The following is a 24384-nucleotide window of genomic DNA, read 5'->3' as shown; positions in this document are numbered from 1 at the left end:
CAAAAATGAACTATTGGGATTTCATCAAGATCAAAAGCTTTTGCACAGCAAAGGAAACAGTTAACAAAACCAAAAGACAGCTGACAGAATGGGAGAAGATATTTGCAAACGACATATCAGATAAAGGGCTAGTATCCAAAATCTATAAGGAACTTAGCAAACTCAACACCCAAAGAACAAACAATCCAATCAAGAAATGGGCAGAGGACATGAACAGACATTCTGCAAAGAAGACATCCAGATGGCCAACAGACACATGAAAAAGTGCTCCACGTCACTCGGCATCAGGGAAATACAAATCAAAACCACAATGAGATATCACCTCACACCAGTCAGAATGGCTAAAATTAACAAGTCAGGAAATGACAGATGTTAGAGAGGATGTGGAGAAAGGGGAACCCTCCTCCACTGTTGGTGGGAATGCAAGCTGGTGCAACCACTCTGGAAAACAGCATGGAGGTTCCTCAAAATGTTGAAAATAGAACTACCCTATGACCCAGCAATTGCACTACTGGGTATTTACCCTAAAGATACAAACATAGTGATCCGAAGGGGCACGTGTACCCGAATGTTTATAGCAGCAATGTCTACAATAGCCAGACTATGGAAAGAACCTAGATGTCCATCAACAGATGAATGGATAAAGAAGACGTGGTATACATACACAATGGAATACTATGCAGCCATCAAAAGAAATGAAATCTTGCCATTTGTGATGACGTGGATGGAACTAGAGTGTATCATGCTTAGTGAAATAAGTCAATCGGAGAAAGACAACTATCATATGATCTCCCTGATATGAGCACATGGAGAAGCAACATGGGGGGTAGGGGGATAGGAGAAGAATAAATGAAACAAGATGGGATTGGGAGGGAGACAAACCATAAATGATTCTTAATCTCACAAAACAAACTGGGGGTTGCTGGGGGGGGAGGTGGGATTGGGAGAGGGGGAGCGGGCTATGGACATTGGGGAGGCGAGGCGAACCCTCAGAGACTATGGACTCTGAAAAACAACCTGAGGGTTTTGAAGGGTCAGGGGTGGGAGGTTGGGGCCACCTGAGTGTTTTGAAGGGTCAGGGGTGGGAGGTTGGGGGAACAGGTGGTGGGTAATGGGGAGGGCACGTTTTGCATGGAGCACTGGGTGTTGTGCAAAAAGAATGAATACTGTTACACTGAAAAAATAAATAAAATGGGAAAAAAAGGAAAAAAAATAGGCAGAAGATATGAACAGAGACTTCTTCAATGAAGACATACAAATGGTTATCAGACACATGAAAAAATGTTCATCATCACTAGCCATCGGGGAGATTTAAATTAAAACAACATTGAGATACCACTTGACACCAGTTAGAATGGCCAAAATTAGCAAGACAGGAAACAATGTGTGTTGGAGAGGTAGTGGAGAAAGGGGAACCCTCTTACACTGTTGGTGGGAAAGCAAGTTAGTGCAGCCACTTTGGAGAACAGTGTGGATATTCCTGAAGAAATTAAGAATAGATCTTCCTTATGACCTTGCAATAGCACTGCTGTCTGTTTAACCCAAAGATACAGATGTAGTGAAAAGAAGGGCCATCTGTACCCCCATGTTTATTGCAGCAATGGCTACGGTCGCTAAACTCCAGAAAGAAACAAGATGCCCTTCAATGGATGAATGGATAAGGAAGATGTGGTATATATACACAATGCAATATTATGCCTCATTCAAAAAGGATGAATACCCAACATTTGTAGCAACAGTTCTGGAAGATATGCTGACCGAAATAAGTCAAGCAGAGAGAGTCAATTATCATATGGTCTCACTTATTTGTGGAGGATAACAAATAATATGGAGGACATGGGGAGATGGAGAGGAGAGGGAGTTGAGGGAAAGTGGAAGGGGAGATGAACCATGAGAGACAGATGGTTTTGAAGTGCGGGGATGTGGGAGGTTGAGATAAGTTAGTGGGTAATAGGGAGGGCACGTACTTCATGGAGCACTGGGTGTGATACCAAAACAAAGAACACTGTTATACTGTAAATAAACAAATAAAAAAATTAAGACAAAAAAAAAAAAGATAGTTGGGCTCTATGACCGCCAGCATCAAGACGAAGTGTGCACAGGCAGGACTGAGAGGACATTAGCTGCCCAACCGGCAATTAGGGATTCCCAAACCTGGAACAGAGTTGGGACTGCTTTCTTCAGGTCAGGTTCCTTAGTCGCAGGAGAGAAAATCCTGCAGGCGACTAAAGGAAAGCCCTGCCCACATCCTGTCACCTGTCCACAGAATTCAGCATGCCTTCAGTTTTGTGGAGTGGGTTGAAAGTCATGTTTCACAGGCACACCAGACACACGAAGCTTAAACTCACCATTTTGGCCCAGACACCACACACTCTGAATGGAAGGCAAGGAAAGCTTCTGCAGAGGATGATCCCAAAGGAGAGTGGACAGCCACAACACAACACCAGAGGGCATGGCACACACACCTGAGACTCTGTCAAGTGCCAGCCCTTGGGCATTCTTCTTACTAAAGAATTATTTTCAGGGTAGATAACAGAAGGTGCGTTTCGAATACAGAGAAGACAGAGACCTTTTGTAGATTCACGTTGTATTTCTGAAACTGGCCCGAAAGCCTTTTCTGATGGCTTCCCATGGGGATTGGTTCTCTTCCAACATGCTCCGTGCTTGTTCCTCTGAACTCCAAATATATGATCAGTCCTGAGCCTAATCTTCTAGGGTGTACGGTCTGCCTTTAATGTTTAGTCAGATGGGAAAATTTGGAGGCATTTATGGCATGATTGCTGGAGATACAAGAAGAACTCTTGTCCTCACTGTGGAATACTCCATACATGTCTTTGGGAGGGTTGCGGGTTTTAACTCTGAGCTTTTGTAGGAGGGCGTGGGTCGAATTTTATGTTCAGAAGCATCCTGATAGGGTGTGAGAACAATGAACTTGTGTATGGCGTGGAGTTCCCGGTGTGAGGCTGCTTGTAGTTCTGACTCTTTCTTGACCTTACGTGGGTAAGATGGAATTGTGGATTCTTGCCCTTCTCAGGAGTCCAGAGGGGTGGTGGTGACAGTCATGTCAAAGATTACAAATTCGGCCATGGAGAAGGGCACCCCAAATCGCTTCACAAACTCTCTTGGGGAAATACCCAGGAGGCTCCACGGGTTTGGAGTGATTTTGATACTCCTGGCTGACCAACAACTACTCCAGCCAGGTGAAATGATGAGGCATGCGTTAGTGAGGAGTGGTTGCTAGGACCTCAGAGCTTTGTGACGACACAGAAGCTGACTTCACTGAAGCAGCAATCCCATTCTCATGTCATATGAGTCCTATGGCTTTAAGTAGAAAGACCTGGGAAGGAACAAGAAAGAGCCCTGTTAGCCTGATCATGCACTCAAGTGGTCTTTTCTGTTTCTTTCCCACTTCCACATTCTATACAAAGAGAAAAGAATACGATGTTCTGTATACCATTCTTTAGACCAATATTTCTCCAGAGAGAGCAAGGTGTTCCTATTTCCACTGCAATTTCCAGGGTCTTAATCAACAGCGAGGCCTCTTAGCTTCCATTAGTTCTCTGGGAGGTTTGATATATTTCGGTGAGAGGGTCCATTCTTAGCTAATTTTCCCTATGGTTTCTCGGGTGTAAAGTCTGCCTTTGGTGCTTGGTCAGGTTGGAATTTGGGGGAAGGAAGAAGGGAATAAAGTCACCATTCCAGGAAAATTGCCAGGGCAGGGTTTCATTGTGCTGTCCGTGTCCTTATCTGCTATTGTCCTGAAACAGCAGTCCTAAGGGATGAAGGCTCTGTCGACCTGACATTACCTTAACCATTGTTGCAAAGACTTCCTGGAGAGTGAAATTCTGCATGATCGTATCCCTAAAGAAAGAGCCGTGGTCAGCTCTCCTTGTCATTATTAGTGAATGCTACATGCCATAGTCATGGGGAGAGCAATGTTGAGCAACTCTCTTTATTCAGATGAAAAAACAGCCAACAATGATGGCCTGCCATAACCCCTCCAGCATCACTGTGGAAGGAGCCGAGATACCCTTTTACAGGCTAGTGGATAAAGATGATTATGAAGATGATGATAAAGAAGATGATTTCCAAATGAAAATGCAAGCTAACCAAGGGAAATATCCTATGGCTTCACTCATATGTGGCCCAATGGAATAACATGGAAATGAATAGTATTAAGGGAAAACGGAAGGAGAAGAAGTCAGACAGGGAAACCCATCAGGAGACACTCAGGAATTTGGGGACCAACCTGAGGGTTAAAGGAGAATAAGACCTGCAATATATTGTGAACTGGTTAATGGGTACGGAGGTGGTATGGCATTATATGAGGATGAGCACTTGGTGGTATATGCAATTAAAGAATCAGGGAACACTCTGTCAAAGAAAGTTGGATGGATGAAAGGCTGGCTTGCTGAAATTAAGAAAAAAATAGTGAAGAGAAAGCAAAACAGGCCCTTTCACATGGAGATGAAGAAAGAGAGAGAAATGAATTCTAGTTTTATTACTTACTGATTAAAATTGTATGCTATTGGTTTCCGATAAGGACCTTATGTGAATTGGGTCTTTGGACATTATAAATTAGAGTCTTCCCTCTTCCTACCTTTTGGGATTAGATGAGAATATCTGACATTACCAATAAATGTCTCGAATTTTGTGCCAGGGTATTGATTTGAACCTGGCTTTCTGCGTGTTGGGATATGTTTGAGGACTGCTCTGTAGAGGACGAGCCCAAAGGAGAGTGGGCAGCCACAACAAAACCCCAGATGGCATGTCACACACACTTGAGACTCTCTCAAGTGCCAGAAGTTGCGCACTCCATGATCTCTTCTTCCTCAAGAAATTAGCTTCAGGGTAGATAAGAGAATGCACGTTTCGAATACAGAGAAGATAGAGACCTTTTGTAGATTCACGTTGTATTCCTGAAACTGGCCCGAAAGCCTTTTCTGATGGCTTCCCATGGGGATTGGTTCTCTTCCAACATGCTCCGTGCTTGCTCCTCTGAGCTCCAAACAGAGAGTCCGTCCTCGACCTAAGCTTCTAGGGTGTAGGGTATGTCTTTAATATTTGGATAGCTGGGAAAATCAGGAGGCATTTATGGCACGATTTCTGGAGATGCAAGAAGTACTCATGTCCTCACATTTGAAGACACAAAACAAGGCTTTGGTATGGTTGCGGGTGTTAACTCTGAGCTTTTCTCGGAGGGCGGGGGTCGCATCTCCTGTTCAGAAGCATCCTGAAATGGAGTGAAGACCATGAACATGTGTATGGCATAGTTCGCCTTGTGAGGCTCCTTGTTCTCCTGACTGTTTCTTGGCCTTACGTGGGTAAGATGGAATTGTGGATTCTTGCCAATTCCAGGAGTCCAGAGGGGTTGTGGTGACAATCCCGGCAAAAGACTACATTTGGCCATGGAGAAGTTGACCCCAATCACTTCACAAACAGTGCTGGGGAAATACCCATGTGGTTCCATCGGTTTGCAGTGATTTTGATACTACTGGCTGACCCAGAACTACTCCAGCCAGATGACGTGATGAGGCGTGGTTTGGTGAGGAGTAGTTCCTAGAACCTCAGAGCTTTGTGACGTCACAGAAGCTGACTGGACTGAAGCAGCAATCCCATTCTCATGACATATGTGTCCTATGGCTTTAAGTAGAAAGACCTGGGAAGGAAGAAGAAACAAACCTGTTAGCCTTATCATGAACTCAGGTGGTCTTTTCTGTTTCTTTCCCACTTCCAATTTCTATACAAAGAGATAAGAAAATGATGTTCTGTATACCACTCTTTACACCAACATTTGTCCAGAGAGAGCAAGGCGTGCTTATTTCCACTGCAATTTCTAGAGATCTCAATCAATGGCGAGGCCTCTTGGCTACCATTAGGTCTCTGGGAGGTTGGATATCCTTGGGTGAGAGGGTCCATTCTTAGCTTCTGTTCCTTATGGTTTCTCAGGTGTAAGGTCTGCCTTTGGTGCTTGGTCAGCTTGGAAGGTGAGGGAAGGAAGAAGGGAAGCGAAGTCAAAATTCCAGAAAAAATGCCAGGGCAGGAATGCGTTGTGCTGTCGTGTCCTTATCTGCTAGTGTCCTGAAACACCAGTCAAATGGGATGAAGGCTCTGTCTATATGACATTACCTTAAACACCATTGCATGGCTTCATGGAAAGTGAAACTCTGCATGATAGTTTCCCCTAAAGAAAGAGCCCTTGTCAGCACTCCTTGTCATCATTAGTTAATGCTATATGCCATAGTCATGGGGAGAGACATGTTGTGCAACGCTCTTTATTCAGATAAAAATGAACCTCCAACATCCATGGCCTGCCATGCCCACTCTGGCATCACTGTGGAAGGAGCCGAGTTACCATTGTCTGGGCTAGTAGATAAAGATGATTATGAAGATGAAGATAAAGTAGATGATTTCCAAATGAAAATGCAAGCAGACCAAGGGAAATATCCTATGGCTTCACCCCTATGTGGCCCATGAGGAATAACATGGACATGAGTAGTAGTAAGGGAAAATGGAAGGAGAAGAAGTCAGACAGTGAGACGCATAAGGAGAGACTCAGGAATTTGGGGACCAAGCGGAGGGTTACAGGATGATAAGTCATGCCATAAAGAGGGAACTGTTTAATGGGTATTGTGGTGGTGTGGCATTACGTGAGGGTGAGCACTTGGTGCTATATGCAATTAAAGAATCAGGGAGTACTATGTCAAAAACGTAGGATGGATGAAATGCTGTCTTGCTGAATATAAGAAAAAATTGTTAATAGAAAGCAAAACAGGCCATTTCAGATGGAGATGAAGAAAGAAAGAGAAGAGAAATGAATTGTAGCTTTATTATCTTACTGATTAAAATTGTATGCAATTGGTTTCCTATAAGGTCCTTATGTGAATTGGGTCTTTGGACATTGTAAATTAGAGTCTTCCCTCTGCCTACATTTTGGGAATAGGTGGGAAAAGCTGACGTTATCAATAATTGTCTCGAAGTTTGGACCACGGAGTTGATTTGAACCTGGCTTTCTGTGTGTTGGGAGATGTTTGAGGACTGCTTTGAAAGCCTCAAATCTACTTCAAAAATCATTACCTGAGACATCAGATATGTATGACTCATGATGTCATGATAGTGTCTATGTGTCTTGGAATTTATCCTTTTCTCTCTGCTATTGGATTTGCTGGCAGGCTTCTGTGGAAGGGTGTTTTTGATAAGGTTGTTTAATTAATTAATTAATTCTTGATCGGTAATGTGTTAACTTATTTAGTGGACGGGTTGTTTATTGGACTCTCCTAGGTTTTTTTTTTTTTTATGATATTTTCTCTGAATTTTGGACCATGAGTGCTATTCCTCACTTGATCCCTAAATTCTGTGGGACTCTTTTACGTGTGTGTGTGTGTGTGTGTGTGTGTGTGTGTGTGTGTGTGTGTCTGTGTCTGTGTTTCACAAAACGCAAAAAAATGGTATTTTAAGAGATATGAGACTTCTCTATTCCAGATCACAATTCACCTGCAAACAGATTGGAAACTCACATTACATCCCGTTTATCCAAATTTCCTGCATTGAATGTTGCTTTTGATCCACTATTAGAAACGCAGATTCTGACTAGCCTGCCTGGAACAAACACCAATTTTTTTGTGCCTGGCAAGAGTCTAATTGCCTGTCCGTTTTTCTGGCTTTTTCACATGTTTCTTTACTTCTATGCGTGAGAGACATCGTATGATCTTTCTGTGACTGACAGATACGACACAACCCAATGCTCTCCCCCTTTCTGTCACATTTTGTAAGGAGCAAGAATGATTTCTTGCTTATGGCTGCTAAGAGTATGCAGAGCATTTGGAGCAAATGGAGATGGTAGAAGTGTCTGGGATCTCCAGGCTTCTCTTCAGCCATCAGCACAAGCAGAAGATGACCACATCTATGGAAACATGGTCTAAATGGACCTAAAGCCTAAAAATCACACTCCACAGCGAAAGAGGGAAGAAGTCACAGAGACCATGGGAGAAGGTTGTAGACAGGCCTTATTGGAGAATTATAAGGTTGCTGCTTCTGAGATTAGGGAGCCCTGGCCAAAAACAAAGGCCCAGGGGAGAGGAGCACACTTAGAACCCACAATTTGAATGTTAACCCATAGCTGTTGGCGGAGAAAAGGAGTGTGTGTGAAGGACACTAGTTCTTCAAACCCAAGGGTCTTGAGGCCCTGGGATTCGAGATCAGCATGCATTGCAGATATAGATTCCAGACAACACTGTGTATCTCCTGGTGAGGACACCAGCAAGCAACCAGGTGCAGACAGCCTGGAAACCATGATCAGAGACAATAGCTGGTGACACCTTGGTAAGATTATTAGTTCTTTGTGTGCATTTGTGATGGGCAGTGTTGGTGGAGATGCCTCGATGGGCACCAAAGATACTGTGGCTCTCAACTCTATGGCCAAATAATCTTTGATAAAAAAGAAAAAAATATACAATGGAAAAAAGACAATGTCTTCAATAAATGGTTCTGGGAAAACTGGACAGTGATATGTAGAAGAATGAAACTCAAACATTCCCTTACACCGTACACAAAGATAAACTCAAAATGGATAAAAGACCTCAACGTGAGACAGTAATACATCAGAATCCTAGAGGAGAACATAGGCAGTAACCTCTTCGATATCAGCCACAGCAACTTCTTTCAAAATATGTCTCCAAAGGCCAAGGAAACAAAAGCGAAAATGAACTTTTGGGACTTCATCAAGATCAAAAGCTTAAGCACAGCAAAGGAAACAGACAACAAACAAAAAGGCAAACCACGGATTCGAGAAGATATTTGCAAATGACAGTACAAGCAAAAGGTTGATATCCAGGATCTATAAAGAACTTCTCAAACTCAACACACACAAAACAGATAATCCTATCAAAAAATGGGCAGAAGATATGAACAGACACTTCTCCAACAAAGACATACAAATGGCTATCAGACATATGAAAAAATATTCATCATCACTAGTGATCAGGGAGATTCAAATTAAAACAATACCAGATAGAATGGCCGAAATTAGCAAGACAGGAAACAATGAGTGTTGGAGAGGATGTGGAGAAAGGGGAACTCTCTTACACTGTAGTTTTGATTGCAAGTTAGTGCAACCACTTTGGAGAACAGTGTGGAGATTTCTGAGAAATTAAGAATAGAGCTTCCCTATGACCTTGCAATTGCACTACTGGGTATTTACCCCAAAGATGTTTATTTCATTACCCCAAAGATGCAATGTTTATTGCAGCAATGGCTACGTTCGCCAAACTGTGGAAAGAACCAAGATGCCCTTCAATGGATGTATGGATAAGGAAGATATGGTACATATACACAATGGAATATTATGCCTCCATCAGAAAGGAGGAATACCCAAATTTTGTAGCAACATGGACGGGACTGGAGGAGATTATGCTGAGTGAAATAAGTCTAGCAGAGAGTGTCAAGTATCATATGGTCTCACTTATTTGTGGAGCATAACAAATAACATGGAGGACGTGGGGAGATGGAGAGGAGAGGGAGTTGCGGGAAACTGGAAAGGGAGATGAACCATGAGAGACTATGGGCTCTGAAAAACAACCAGAGGGTTTTGAAAGGGTGGGGGTTTGGAAGGTTGAGAAACTAGGTGGTGGTTAATAGGGAGGGCATGTACTGCATGGAGCACTAGGTGTGATGCCAAAACAATGAACACTGTTATGCTGTGAATAAACAAATAAAAAAAATTTAAGGCAAAAAAAAAAAAAAAAAGAAAAGATACTTGGGCTCTACGACCGCCAGCATCAAGACTGAGAAGTAGCCACAGGCAGAACAGTGAGGACATAAGCTGCCCAACCTGCAATCATGGATTCCCAAACCTGGAACACTGTTGGGACTGCCTTCTTCAGGCCACGGAGCTTAGTCCCAGGAGAACAGAAAATCCTGCAGGGGACTAGAAGCAAACCCTTACCACATCCTCTCACCTGACCACAAAATTCAGCAGGCTTTAAGTTTTGGGGAGTGGGATGAAAGTCACGTTTCAAAGGCACACCAGACCCATGAATCTTAACCTCACCATATTTGGCCCAGACACCAAACACTCTGAATGGAAGTCAAGGAGAGCCTCTGCAGAGGACGAGCACACAGGAGAGAGGACAGCCAAAACAGAACACCAGAGGGCATGTCACACACACCTGAGACTCTCTCAAGTGCCAGCCCTTGGGCACTCCATGAGCTCTTCTTCCTAAAGAAATTATCCTCAGGGTAGAAAACAGAATGCTTCTTTCGAATACAGCGAAGATAGAGACCTTTTGTGAATTCATGTTGTATTCCTGAAACTGGCCGAAAGCCTTTTCCGATGGCTTCCCATGGGGATTCGTTCTCTTCCAACATCCTCCGTGTTTGCTCCTGTGAACTCCAAACAGATGAGTCCGTCCTGGGCCTAAGCTGCTAGGGTGTAGGGTCTGCCTTTAATGTTTGGTCAGCTGGGAACATTGGGAGACATTTATGGCACGATTTCTGGAGATGCAAGAAGAACTCGTGTCCTCACTGTTGAAGACCCCAGACATGTCTTTGTTATGGTTGCGGTTGTTAACTCTTAGCTTTCCTTGGAGGGCAGGGGGCTCTTTTCCTGGTCAGAAGCACCCTGATAGGGTGTGAGGACAATGAACTTGTGTATGGCGTGGAGTTCCCATTGAGGCTGCTTGTACTCCTGAATATTTCTTGGCCTTATGTGGGTAAGACGGAATTGTGGATTCTTGCACTTAACAGGAGTCCAGAGGTGTGGTGGTGGCAGTCACGGCCAAAGACTACAAAGTTGGCCATTGAGAAGCTGACCCCAAATCGTTTCACAAACTATCTTGGGGAAATACCATGGTGGCTGGAGCGGTTTGAAGTGATTTTGATACTCCTGGCTGACCCATAATTACTCCAGCCAGGTGACGGGATGAGGCATGCTTTGGTGATGAGTGGTTGCTAGGACCTCAGAGTTTTGTGACGTCACAGAAGATGACTTCACAGAAGCAGCAATCCCATTCTCATGACACATGAGTCCTATGGCTTTAAGTAGAAAGACCTGGGAGGAAAAAGAAAGAGCCCTGTTAGCCTGATCATGAACTCATGTGGTCTTTTCTGTTTCTTTCCCACTTCTACTTTCTATAAAATTAGAAAAGAAAACGATGATCTGTATACCAATCTTTAGACCAACATTTCTCCATAGAGAGCAAGGTCTTGCTATTTCCACTGCAATTTCTAGAGATCTCAATCAACAGCGAGGCCTCTTGGCTCCCATTCGGTCTCTGGGGGGTTGCATATCCTTGGGTGAGAGGGTCCATTCTTAGCTTTTGTTCCCTATGGATTCTCGGGTTAAGGACTTCCCTTGTTGCTTGGTCAGCTTTGAAGGCGAGGGAAGCAAGAAGTGAAGGAATGTCACAATTCCAGGAACATTGCCAGGGCAGGGATGCATTGTGCTGTCTGTGTCCTTATCTGCTAGTGTCCTGAAACACCATTCCCAAGGGATGAAGGCTCTCTCTACCTGACATTACCTTAAACACCATTGCAAAGACTTCATGGAGAGTGAAACGCCTCATGATCGCTACCCGGAAAGAAAGAGCCCAGGTCAGCACTCCTTGTCATCCTTAGTTAAAGCTACATGCCATAGTCATGGGGAGAGCCATGTTGAGCGACTCTCTTTATTCAGATGAAAATGAACAGCCAACATCGATGGCCTGCCTTGCCCACACTAGCATCACTGTGGAAGGAGCCGAGATACCCTAGTATCTAGAAAGGGCTAGTGGATAAAGATGATTATGAAGATGGTGATAAAGAAGATGATTTCTAGAGGAGTCAAGATGCCTGGGAAGTAGGGGGAGGCACCATTTCAACTCAACTTTAGAGTTAAAGTGAGCTGATTACCTACCAACGAACTCCGACCACCCATGAAATCAGCCTGAGATCAGAATTATACATGTCTGGATCTCTACAGGAGCAGAAGATGCCAGTGGCATGTAAAGCAGACTCGGAGCATCGGACTGATATCGGAAGATAATCAAAAGGTGGAGGAAGCCTCCAGAGGTGACCGTTTGGAAAGTAATACCCCAATATGAGAGTGCCCTGCCTCTGGGGACCAGTATTAATTTGGAGTCTGGATGAAAGCACTCAAAAAACAAAGAGCAAAGGATCGCGGGGAGAAATAGTGGGAACCTGGGTGGTTAGGGTCAGGGACCTAAGTCTCTGGACCCAGGACAGCCTCTCCTGGTGCTGAGCCAGAGAGAGTGCGATGGAGAAATCAGGTCTCCATCCCTGAGCCTGCAGTGTGCCAAGAACGAGTGAGGTCTGGCTCCCGTGAGAGGCTGGGAGCCTGGCCAGACGGCACTCCTGAAATGCGCATGTCCCACACCCTCCCTTGGGATAGGTGCTCATAGGCGCTAGCCTGGAGCTCTGGCATCCAGAAAAACCAGATATTCCCAGCCCGGGACAGTGGGAAATCTCAGTGTGCGATCTCTACTCAGAACCTCTCTGGTGGTCTGGAGCTGCCCAGACAGCCACCACTGCCCTAGTTTTGGGTACAATGAGGAGCTCCTGCATCCACAGGGACAGTGACTCAGAACCGATTCTGCCAGCAGCTCTTGCAAAACATTCTGAGGCTTCCCTCTGAGAGGGAGGTCAGTGTGCAGTTTGCTCTCCTCTAAACCTCCAAAACCATCAAAAGCTGTCAAGACGAGAGAAAACAGATGAAAGAGCATAAAACCCCCCAGAGGACAAAAGCCTGAAAAAAAAAAAAACAGTTTCCTCAGAGCCCACCCTCTTGAGGGGAGTGGGAGGACCTAACTCAGGGAACATCATCGTCTGAAAACCCACGTGGCAGTCTCCTCCTCAGAAAACCAACCAGGAAGGAAGAAAAAAAAAAAAAAAGACTACAAGAGAACAACCACCACTACTTCATAAATACAGCTTTTATTTTTAACTCTTTACCAATATTCTGGTTCTTTTATTTTAATACATACAGATAATTTTTTAACCTATTTACCACCACACTGAGATTACCAGTACATCAAATTCTTTAATAACCTTCTAACCTGAACTTTTTGATACATACACCAGTGTTTTTCTTTTGCTTTTCTATTTTTTTAATTCTTTTTTAATTTTAACTTAGTTTAGTCTAGTTTATTCTTTTTTAATTTTTATTTTCTACTATATGAAAAATATGAAAATTTTATTTTCTACTATTTATTTTATTTTATTTTCTATTATATATATAGAGTTAAACTTCAAGGTAATCCCCTTTCCCCCATCAATGGTACCCCTATAGGCAAACCAGATTCTAATCCCCCTGTAACTTAGGAAAGTTGAGTCCCTTAACAAAAACATCAAGATACATTCAGGAAGAATCACAATAAACTTCCTCACCCACACTGAGAATTTACAACCACTCTCCCAATTTTTCCTTCTGTCAGTGTTTCTGTGAATTTGTGTTTGTCTTGATAATATATAAATCTTATACTTGGGGTTCTTTCTGATGAGGTTCTTCCCTTTATTTTGCATATATACATATATATATATATATATATATTTCTCTTGTAATATACTTTTATTAGTCTTTTTGTATGTCTGTTTTTGTTTGTATACTTCATAAATCTTACCTTGAGGCCCATTTGGGCTTAGCCTTCTTTTTTATCTTCCCTTTTTTTTCCCTATCTCTCTCTCTCTCTCTCTTTTTTTTTCCTTTTTTCTTTCCCCTTTTTTTCTGTCTTCTTCTCTATTTCTTTTTCTTTTCTTTTTTCTCTCATTTGGGTGGGGAATCGTGATTGCACAGAAGTGTTCCAGGGTGCACATTGACTGCACCACAATCGATAAGTCCAGGGGCATCTGTTCGGTCATCTCTTGCCAAAATGACTAGGAGGAGGAATACCCAACAGAAGAAAAATACAGAGAATGGGTCTTCTGCCACAGAGTTAATGGCTATCGACATAGACAATATGTCAGAAGAGGAATTCAGACTAATAATTATCCAGGCAATAGCTAGGTTGGAGAAAGCCATGGATGACCAAACAGAATTGATTAGGGCAGAACTGAAAGCCACCAGGGATGATGTTCAAAATGCTCTCCATGAGTTCCAATCTAATGTAAATTCTCTAAAAGCTAGGGTAACTGAGACAGGGGATAGAATTAGTGATCTGGAGGAGAAACAGATAGAGAGAAATGATCAGGAGGAAGCCTGGAACAAACAGCTCCGAAGCCATGAAAACAGAATCAGGGAAATAAATGATGCCACGAAAGGTTCCAACGTCAGAATTAATGGAATCCATGAAGGGGAGGAAAAAGAAAGAAGTCTAGAAGATATAGTGGAAGAAGTTGTCTATGAAAATTTTCCCAATCTCACGAATGAAAACAACATTCATGTACTAGAGGCAGAGAGATTTCCTCCCAAGATTTTAAATTCTCGAAAGTCCTCACGACACCTTATAGTTAGAATGAGGAATTATGTTTCATGACAGACCCTCTTAAAAGCAGCTAGGGCAAAGAACTCCTTACATACAGAGGAAAGATCTTTAGAATAACATCAGAACTTTCCACAGAGATCTGGCAAGACAGGAAGGGCTGGCAAAATATATTCAGAGTACTAAATGAGAAGAGCATGCAACCAAGTATACTCTATCCAGCAAGACTCACATTTAAAATGGAAAGAGAGATAAAGAATTTCCAAGACTGGCTAGGCTTAAAAGACTATGCAACCACCAAGCCGACACTGCAGGAAATATTGAGGGGGGGTCCTATAAAAGAGAAAAAATCCTAAGAATATCATTGAACAGAAAAATATAAACAATCTACAGACAGAAAGACTTCAAAGACAACACGATGTCAATAAAAACCTATCTATCAATAATCACTCTCAAGGTGAATGGCCTAAATGCACCCATAAAACGACACAGGATTGCAGATTGGAAAAAACGGCAGGACCCATCCATATGTTGTCTACAAGAGACCCATTCTGAACCTAAGGATACACCCAGACTGAAAGTGAAGGGATGGAGAAGCATCTTTCATGCCAAAGGCCTCAAAAGAAGGCCGTGGTAGCGATTCTCATATCAGATAAATTAGATTTTAAACTAAAGACTGTAGTCAGAGATACAGAATGACACTGCATAATTCTTAAAGGGACTATCCGCCAAGATGATCTAACAATTGTGAATATCTATGTCCCCTATATGGGAGCACACAATTACATAAGAAAACTATTAATCAAGATAAAGAGTCATATTGATATGAATGCAATAATAGTAGGAGATTTTAATACGCCTCTCTCAGAAATAGACAGAGCATTGAAGCAGAAAATTAATAAAGAAATAAGAGCATTGAATGAAACATTGGACCAGACGGACCTTATCGACATATACAGAACATTCCACCCTAAAACAACAGAATACTCATTCTTCTCAGGTGCACATGGAACCTTCTCCAGAATAGACCACATACTGGGTCACAAAGCAGGACTCAACCGATACCAAAGACTGACATTATTCCCTGCATATTCTCAGATCACAATGCTTTGAAACTGGAACTCAATCACAAGGAAAAGTTCAGAAGGAACTCAAACACCTGGAAGCTAAAGACCACCTTGCTTAAGAATGCTTGGATCAACCAGGAGATCAAAGATGAACTTAAGCAATTCATGGAAACCAATGAGAATGAAGACACTTTGGTCCAAAACCTATGGGATACAGCAAAGGTAGTTCTAAGGTGGAAAGACATAGCCATCCAAGCCTCCCTCAAAAAAAAAAAAAAAAAAAAAAAGAAAAATCCAGAATACACCAGCTGTCTCTACACCTTAAAGAACTGGAGAATCAACAACAAATCAAACCAACTCCACATGCAAGAAGGGAAATAATCAATTTTAGAGCAGAGATCAATGAGGTAGAAAAGAGAGATACAGTAGAACGTATCAATGAAACTAGAAGCTGGTTTTTTTGAAAGAATCAATAAGATCAACAAACCATTGGCCACACTAATCCAAAAGAAAAGAGAGAAAGCCCAAATTAATAAAATTATGAATGAAAAGGGAGAGATCACTACTAACACCAAGGAAATAGAAACAATCATCAGAAATTATTATCAACAGTTATATGCCAATAAGCTAAGCAACCTAGATGAAATGGATGCATTCCTGGAAAACTATAAACTCCCAAACTTGAACCAGGAAGAAAATGACAACCTGAATAGACCGATATCTAGTAATGAGATTGAAGTAGTGATCAAAAACCTCCCAAAATACAAGAGCCCAGGACCTGACGGAGTCCCTGGGGAATTGTACCAAACTTTCAAAGAAGAAATCACTACAATACTCCTGAAGCTGTTCCAAAAAATTGAAGCAGAAGGAAAACTTCCAGACTCTTTTTATGAAGCCAGCATTACCCTGATCGATCCCAAACCAGGCAAAGACCCAACCAAAAAGGAGAATTTCAGACCAATATCACTGATGAATATGGATGCAAAGATTCTCAACAAAATCCTAGCAAACAGGATCCAGCAGCACATTCAAAAGATTATCCACCATGACCAGGTGAGATTCATCCCTGGCTTGAAAGTTTGCTTCAACATTCGCAAATCAATCAATGTGATTGAACAAATCAATAAGAGAAGAGAGAAGAACCACATGGTCCTCTCAATTGATGCAGAAAAACCATTTTACAAAATCCAGCATCCGTTCCTGATGAAAACGCTTCAAAGTATAGGAATGGAGGGAATATACCTGAACTTCATAAAATCTATCTATGAAAGACCCACAGCAAATATCATCCTCAATGGGAAAAAGCTTGCAGCCTTCCCGTTGAGATCAGGAACACGACAAATATGCCCACTCTCACCACTCTTGTTCAACATAGTATTAGAAGTTCTAGCAACGGCAATCAGACAACAAAGAGAAATAAAAGGTATCCAAATTGGTAAGGAAGAAGTCAAACTCTCTCTCTTCACAGATGACATGATTCTTTATATGGAAAACCCCAAAGACTCCACCCCCAAACTACTGGAACTCATGCAGCAATTCAGTAACGAGGCAGGATACAAAGTCAATGTACAGAAATCCGTGGCTTTCTTAGACACTAACAATGAAAATACAGAAAGGGAAATTAGAGAATCAATTCCATTTACTATAGCATCAAGAACCATAAGATACCTGGGAATAAACCTAACCAAAGAGGTAAAGGACCTGTACTTGAAGAACTACAGAACACTCATGAAAGAAAGTGAAGAAGACACAAAAAGATGGAAGACTGTTCCATGCTCTTGGATTGGAAGAATAAACATTGTTAAAATGTCTATACTGCCTAGAGCAATCTATACTTTTATTGCCATTCCGATCAAAACTCCACCGGTATTTTTCAAAGAGCTAGAGCAAATAATCCTAAAATTTGTATGGAATCAGAAGAGACCCCGAATTGCTAAGGAAATGTTGAAAAACAAAAACAAAACTGGCGGCATCATGTTACCCGATTTCAAGCTTTACTACAAAGCTGTGATCACCAAGACAGCGTGGTAATGACATAAAAACAGACACATAGACCAGTGGAACAGAGTGGAGATCCCAGTTATGGACCCTCAATTCTATGGTGAAATAATCTTCGACAAAACTGGAAAAAAAATATTCAATGGAAAAAAGACAGTCTCTTCAATAAATGGTGCTGGGAAAACTGGACAGCGATATGTAGAAGAATGAAACTCGACCATTCTCTTACACCGTACACAAAGATAAACTCGAAATGGATAAAAGACCTCAACGTGAGACAGTAATCCATCAGAATCCTAGAGGAGAACATAGGCAGTAACCTCTTCGATATCAGCCACAGCAACTTCTTTCAAGATATGTCTCCAAAGGCCAAGGAAACAAAAACGAAAATGAACTTTTGGGACTGCATCAAGATCAAAAGCTTAAGCACAGCAAAGGAAACAGTCAAGAAAACAAAAAGGCAACCCACGGATTCGAGAAGATATTTGCAAATGACAGTACAAGCAAAAGGTTGATATCCAGGATCTATAAAGAACTTCTCAAACTCAACACACACAAAACAGATAATCCTATCAAAAAATGGGTAGAAGATATGAACAGACACTTCTCCAACGAAGACATACAAATGGCTATCAGACACATGAAAAAATGTTCATCATCACTCGCCATCAGGGAGATTCAAATTAAAACCACATTGAGGTACCTTGTGACACCAGTTAGAATGGCCAAAATTAGCAAGACAGGAAACATCGTGTGTTGGAGAGGATGTGGAGAAAGGGGAACCCTCTTCCACTGTTGTTGGGAGTGCAAGTTAGTGCATCCACTTTGGAGAACAGTGTGGAGACTCCTGAAGAAATTAAGAATAGAGCTTCCCTATGACCCTGCAATTGCACTGCTGGGTATTTACCCCAAAGATACAGATGTAGTGAAAAGAAGGGCCAACTCTACCCCAATGTTTATTGCAGCAATGGCTACGGTCGCCAAACTGAGGAAAGAACCAAGATGCCGTTCAATGGATGAATGAATAAGGAAGATGTGGTCCATATACACAATGGTGTATTATGCCTCCATCAGAAAGGATGAATACCCAACTTTTGTAGCAACATGGACGGGACTGGAAGAGATTATGCTGAGTGAAATAAGTCAAGCAGAGAGAGTCAAGTTTCATATGCTCTCACTTGTTTGTGGAGCATAACAAATAACATGGAGGACGTGGGGAGATGAAGAGGAGAAGGGAGTTGAGGGAAACTGGAAGGGGAGATGAACCATGAGAGACTATGGGCTCTGAAAAACAATCAGAGGGTTTTGAAGGGGCGGGGGGGTGGGAGGTTGAGGAACCAGGTGGTGGGTAATAGGGAGGGCACATACTGCATGGAGCACTGGGTGTGATGCCAAAACAATGAACAATGTTAATGCTGTAAATAAACAAATAAAAAAATATTAAAAAAGAGAAGATAATTTCCAAATAAAAAAGCAAGCAGACCAAGGGAAATATCCTATGGCTTCACTCATATGTGGCCCATGAGGAATAACATGGACATTAGTAGTAAGGGAAAACGAAAGGAGTAGAAGTCAGATAGGGAGACACACCAGGAGAGACCCAGGACATTGGGGACCAAGCCGAGGGTTACAGAAGGATAACACATGCCACAAAGAGGGAACTGGATAATAGGTATAGTGGTGGTTTGGCATTATATGAGGATGAGTACTTGGTAGTATATGTAATTAAAGTATCAGGGAATACTGTGTCAAAAAACGTAGGAGGGATCAAAGACTGGCTTGCCGAATATCAGAAAAAATAGTGACTCGAGAGCAAAACAGGCCGTCTCTCTTGGAGATGTAGAAGGAAAGAAAAGAAATGAATTCTATTTTTATTATCTTACTGTTTAAAACTGTATGCAATTGGTTTCCTATAAGGTCCTTATCTGAATTGGTCTTTGGAATTGTAGGAAGAGTCTTCCCTCTTCCTACAATTTGGGAATACATGAATAAAGCTGTTATGACCATTAAATGTCTCGAATTGTGGACCAGAGAATTGATGTGAATTGGCCCTCTGTGTGTTGAGAGATGTTTGAGGACTGCTTTAAAGCTTTCATCATTACCTGAGACGTCAGATATGTATGACACATGATCGTGTCTTGGTAGTGAGTATGTGTCTTGGAATTTATCCTTTTCTCTCCGGTATTGGATTTTCTGGCATACTTGTGTGTAGGGGTCTTTTAGGTACGGTGGTTTAATTAATTAATTAATTAACTCTTGATAGGTAAGGAGTTAATTAATCCAGTTTGGACGGTTTGTTACTTTGATTCTCTAAGCTTCTTTTTTTTTTTCTTTTTAGCATTTTCTCTGAATTTGCTTCCATGAGTGCTATTCCTCACTTGCTAACTAACTTCGGTTGGAATCTTTTAAGTGTGTGTGTGTGTGTGTGTGTGTGTGTGTGTGTGTGTGTGTGTTTCACAAAATGCTAAAAATGATATTTTAAGAGATATGAAGCTGCTCCATTCCAGATAAATTTCACCTTCAAAACTGGTGGAAACTCACGTTACATCCCGTACTGTTTCTTGCATTGAATATTCCATTTGAACCACTTTTAGAAACCCAGATTCTGACTAGCCTGCCTGGGACAAACACCAAATTTTGTGTGCCTGGTTAGAGTCTAAATGCATTTTCACATGATTCTTTACTTCCATGAGTGAGGGAAATCGTACGGAATTTGCCTTTCTGTGACAGACACATATGGCACTGCCCAATGTCCTTTCCATTTCCGCCACAGGTCACAAGGAGAAAGAATTCCATCTTGCTTATGGCTCCATAAGAGTCCGCCGTACTTTTGGAGAAGGGGAGATGGTAGAAGTGTCTAGGTGCTCCAGGATTGTCTTCAGCCATCAGCACAACTAGAAAATGACCACATCAACGTAAACATGGCATAAATTAACCTGAAGCCTAGAAATCACACTCCACAGCGAAAGAGAGAAGAAGTCACAGAGACAATGGGAGAAGGGTGTAGGGAGGGCTTATGGGAGATTTGGACAGCTGGTGCTTCAGAGGGCAGGGAGCCATGGCCAACGACAAAGGCCCAGGGGAGAGGAGCACACTTAGAACCCACAATTTGAATGTTGACCCATAGCTGTTGGCGGAGAAAAGGAGAGAGTCTGAAGGACATGTGTTCTTGCAACCCAAGGGTCTTGAGGCCCATAGATTCCAGATCAGCATGATTTGCAGACATAGACTCCAGAACTGCAGAACACTGTGTATCTCCTTGAGAGGACAGCAGCAAGCAACCAGGTACAGACAGCCTGGAAACCATGATCAGAGACAATACCTGTTGACACCATGGTAAGATTATTATTTCTTTGGGTGCATTCCTGATGGACAGTGTTGTTGGAGAAGGATTGATGAGCGCCAAAGATACTTGGGCTCTACTCCCGCCAGAATCAAGACTGAGAAGTGGCCACAGGCAGGATAGTGAGGACATTCGCTGCCCAACCTGCCATCACAGATTCCCAAACCTGGAACACTGTTGGCACTGCCTTCTTGAGGCCACGTTGCTTAGTCCCAGGAGAACAGAAAATCCTTCAGGGGACTAGAAGAAAGCCCTGGCCACATCCTCTCACTCGGCCTCAGAATTCAGCAGCCTTTAAGTTTTGTGGAGGGGGTTGAAAGTCAAGTTTCACTGACACACCACAACCACAAGGCTTAACCTCACCATATTTGGCCCAGGCAACAAACACTTTGAATGGAAGGCAAGGAGAGCCTCTGGAGAGGACGACCCAAAGGAGAGTGGACAGCCACACACAACCCCAGAGCGCATGTCACACACACCTGAGACTCTCTCAAGTGCCAGGCCTTGTGCACTCCACGGCCTCTTCTTCCTAAAGAAATTATCTTCAGAGTAGATAACAGAATGCGTGTTTCAAATACAGAGAAGACAGGGACCTTTTGTACATTCACGTTTTATTCCTGAAACTGGCCAAAAAGCCTTTTCAGATGGCTTCCCATGGGGATTGGTTCTCTTCCAACATGCTCCTTCCTCGCTCCTGTGAGCTCCAAACAGATGAGTCCATCCTGGGCCTAAGTTTATAGGGTGTATTGTCTGCCTTTAATGTTTGGTCAGGTTTAAAATTGGGAGGCATTAATGGGATGATTTCTGAAGATGCAAGAAGAACTCGTGTCCTTACTGTTGAAGACTCCAGAAATGTCTTTCGTATGGTTGGGGTTGTTAACTCTGAGCTTCCCTCTTAGGGTTGGGGGCGCGTTTCCTGGACAGAAGCGTCCTGATAAGGTGTGAGGACCATGAACATGTTTATGGGGTGGAGTTCCCCGAGTGAGGCTGCTTGTACTCCTGACTCTTTCTTGACCTTACCTGGGTAAGATGGAATGGTGGATTCTTGCCCTTCCCGGGAGTCCAGAGGGGTGGTTGTGACAGTCACGTCCAAAGACTACAAATTCGGCCATGGAGAAGCTGACCCCAAATCGCTTCACACACTCTCTTGGTGAAATACCCAGACGGCTCCAGCGGATTGGAGTGATATTGATACTCCTGGCTGAGCCAGAACCACTCCAGCCAGGTGAAGTGATGAGGCGTGGTTTGGTGAGGAGTGGTTGCTAGGATCTCAGAGCTTTGTGACATCACAGAAGCTGACTGCACTGAAGCAGCAATCCCATTCTCATGACATAGGAGTCCTGTGGCTTTAAGTAGAAAGACGAAAGACCTGGGAAGGAACAATAAAGAGCCCTGTTAGCCTGATCATTAACTCAGGTGGTCCTTTCTGTTTCTTTCCCACTTCCACTTTCTATACAAAGAGAAAAGGAAACGATGTTCTGTCTACCATTCTTTAGACCAACATTTCTCCAGAGAGAGCAAGGTGTTCCTATTTCCACTGCAATTTCTAGAGATCTCAATCAACAGCGAGGCCTCTTGGCTGCCATTAGGTCTCTTGGAGGTTGGATATCCTTGGGTGAGAGGGTTTATTCTTAGCTTCTGTTCCCTATGGTTTCTAGTGTGTAAGGTCTGCCATTGGTGCTTGGTCAGCTTTTAAGGTGAGGGAAGGAAGAAGGGAAGGAAAGTCACAATTCCAGGAAAATGGCCAGGGCAGGGATGCGTTGTGCTGTCCGTATGTTACCTGCTATTTTCCTGAAACAGCAGTCCTAAGGGATGAAGTCTTGTCGACCTGTCGTTACCTTAAACACCATTGCAAAGGCTTCATGGAGAGTGAAATTCTGCATGATCGCTACCCCGAAAGAAAGAGCGCTGGCAGCACTCCTTGTCATCATTAGTTAATGCTACATGCCATAGTCATGGGGAGAGCCATGTGGAGAAACTCTCTTTATTCAGATGAATATGATCGGCCAACATCGATGGCCTGTCACGTCCCCTCTAGCATCACTGTGGAAGGAGCCGAGATGCCCTTTTAAGGGCTAGTGGATAAAGATGATTATGAAGATGATGATAAAGAAGATCATTTCCAAATGAAAATGAAAACCGACCAAGGGAAATATCCTATGGCTTCACTCCTATGTGGCCCATGCGCAATATCTTGGACATGAGTTGTAGTAAGGGAAAACGGAAGGAGATGTCAGATAGGGAGTCACACCAGCAGAGACTCAGGACTTTGAGGACCAAGCTGTGGGTTACAGGAGGATAAGTCCTGCCATAAAGAGGGAACTGGTTAATGGGTTATGGAGGTGTTGTGGCATTATATGAGGATGAGTCCTTGATGGTATATGCAATTAAAGAATCAGGGAACACTATGTCAAAAAACGTAGGATGGATGAAAGACTGGCGTGCCGAATATCAGAAAAAAATTGTGAATAGAAAGCAAAACATGCCGTTTCACACGGAGATGAAGAAAGAAAGAGAAGGGAAATGAATTCTAGTTTTATTATCTTACTGATTCAAATGGTATGCAATTGGTTTCCTATAAGGTCCTTATCTGAATTGTGTCTTTGGACATTGTCAATTAGAGTCTTTCCTCTTCCTACATTATGGGAATAAATGAGAAAAGCCGAAATTACCATTAATTGTCTCAAATTGTGGACCAGGGAATTGATTTGAACCTGGCTTTCTGTGTGTTGGGAGATGTTTGAGGTCTGCTTCAAAAACTTTCTTCAACACCTAAGATGTCAGACATATATGACTCATGATCTTGTCATGGTAGTGCGTATGTGCCTTGGAACTTATCCTTTTCTCTCCGGTATTGGATTTTCTAGCATAGTTGTGGGTAGGTGTCTTTAGGTAAGTTAATTAATTCTTGATAGGTAAGGATTTAACGTATCCAGATTGGACGGTTTCATACTTTGAGTCTCTAAGCTTTTGTTTTCTATGGTACTTTCTCTGAGTTTTGCTTCCATGAGTCCTATTCCTCATTTGCTCCCTGAATTCTGTGGGACTCTTTTAAGTGTGTGTGTGTGTGTGTGTGTGTGTGTGTGTGTGTGTGTTTCACAAAATGTAAAAAATGATATTTTAGGAGATATGAAGCTACTCTATTCCAGATCACAATTCACCTTCAAACACTGTAGCAACTCACGTTCCATCCCGTGTGGCTACATTTCCTGCATTGAATGTCCCATTTGATCCACTTTTAGAAAGGCAGATTCTGACTAGCTGCCTGGGACAAAAACTAAATTTTGTGTGCCCTGTTGGAGTCTAATTGCCTGTCCATTTTTCTTGCTTTTTCACATATTTTTTACTCCCATGAGTGAGTAATATCATATGGTAGTTGTCTTTATGTGACTGACAGATATGACACAGCCCAGTCCTCTCTCGCTTTCCGCCACATGTCACAAGGAACAAGAATGCCTTCTTGCCTATGGCTCCTTAAGAGTCCACAGTGCATCTGGAGGACAGGGAGACTCTAGAAGTGTCTGGGAGCTCTAGGCTTGTCTTCAGCCATCAGCACCACCAGAAG

The sequence above is a fragment of the Meles meles genome, chromosome Y (assembly GCF_922984935.1).
Source record: "Meles meles chromosome Y, mMelMel3.1 paternal haplotype, whole genome shotgun sequence".
Taxonomy (NCBI): domain Eukaryota; kingdom Metazoa; phylum Chordata; class Mammalia; order Carnivora; family Mustelidae; genus Meles; species Meles meles.
This window is presented reverse-complemented; position numbering follows the sequence as displayed.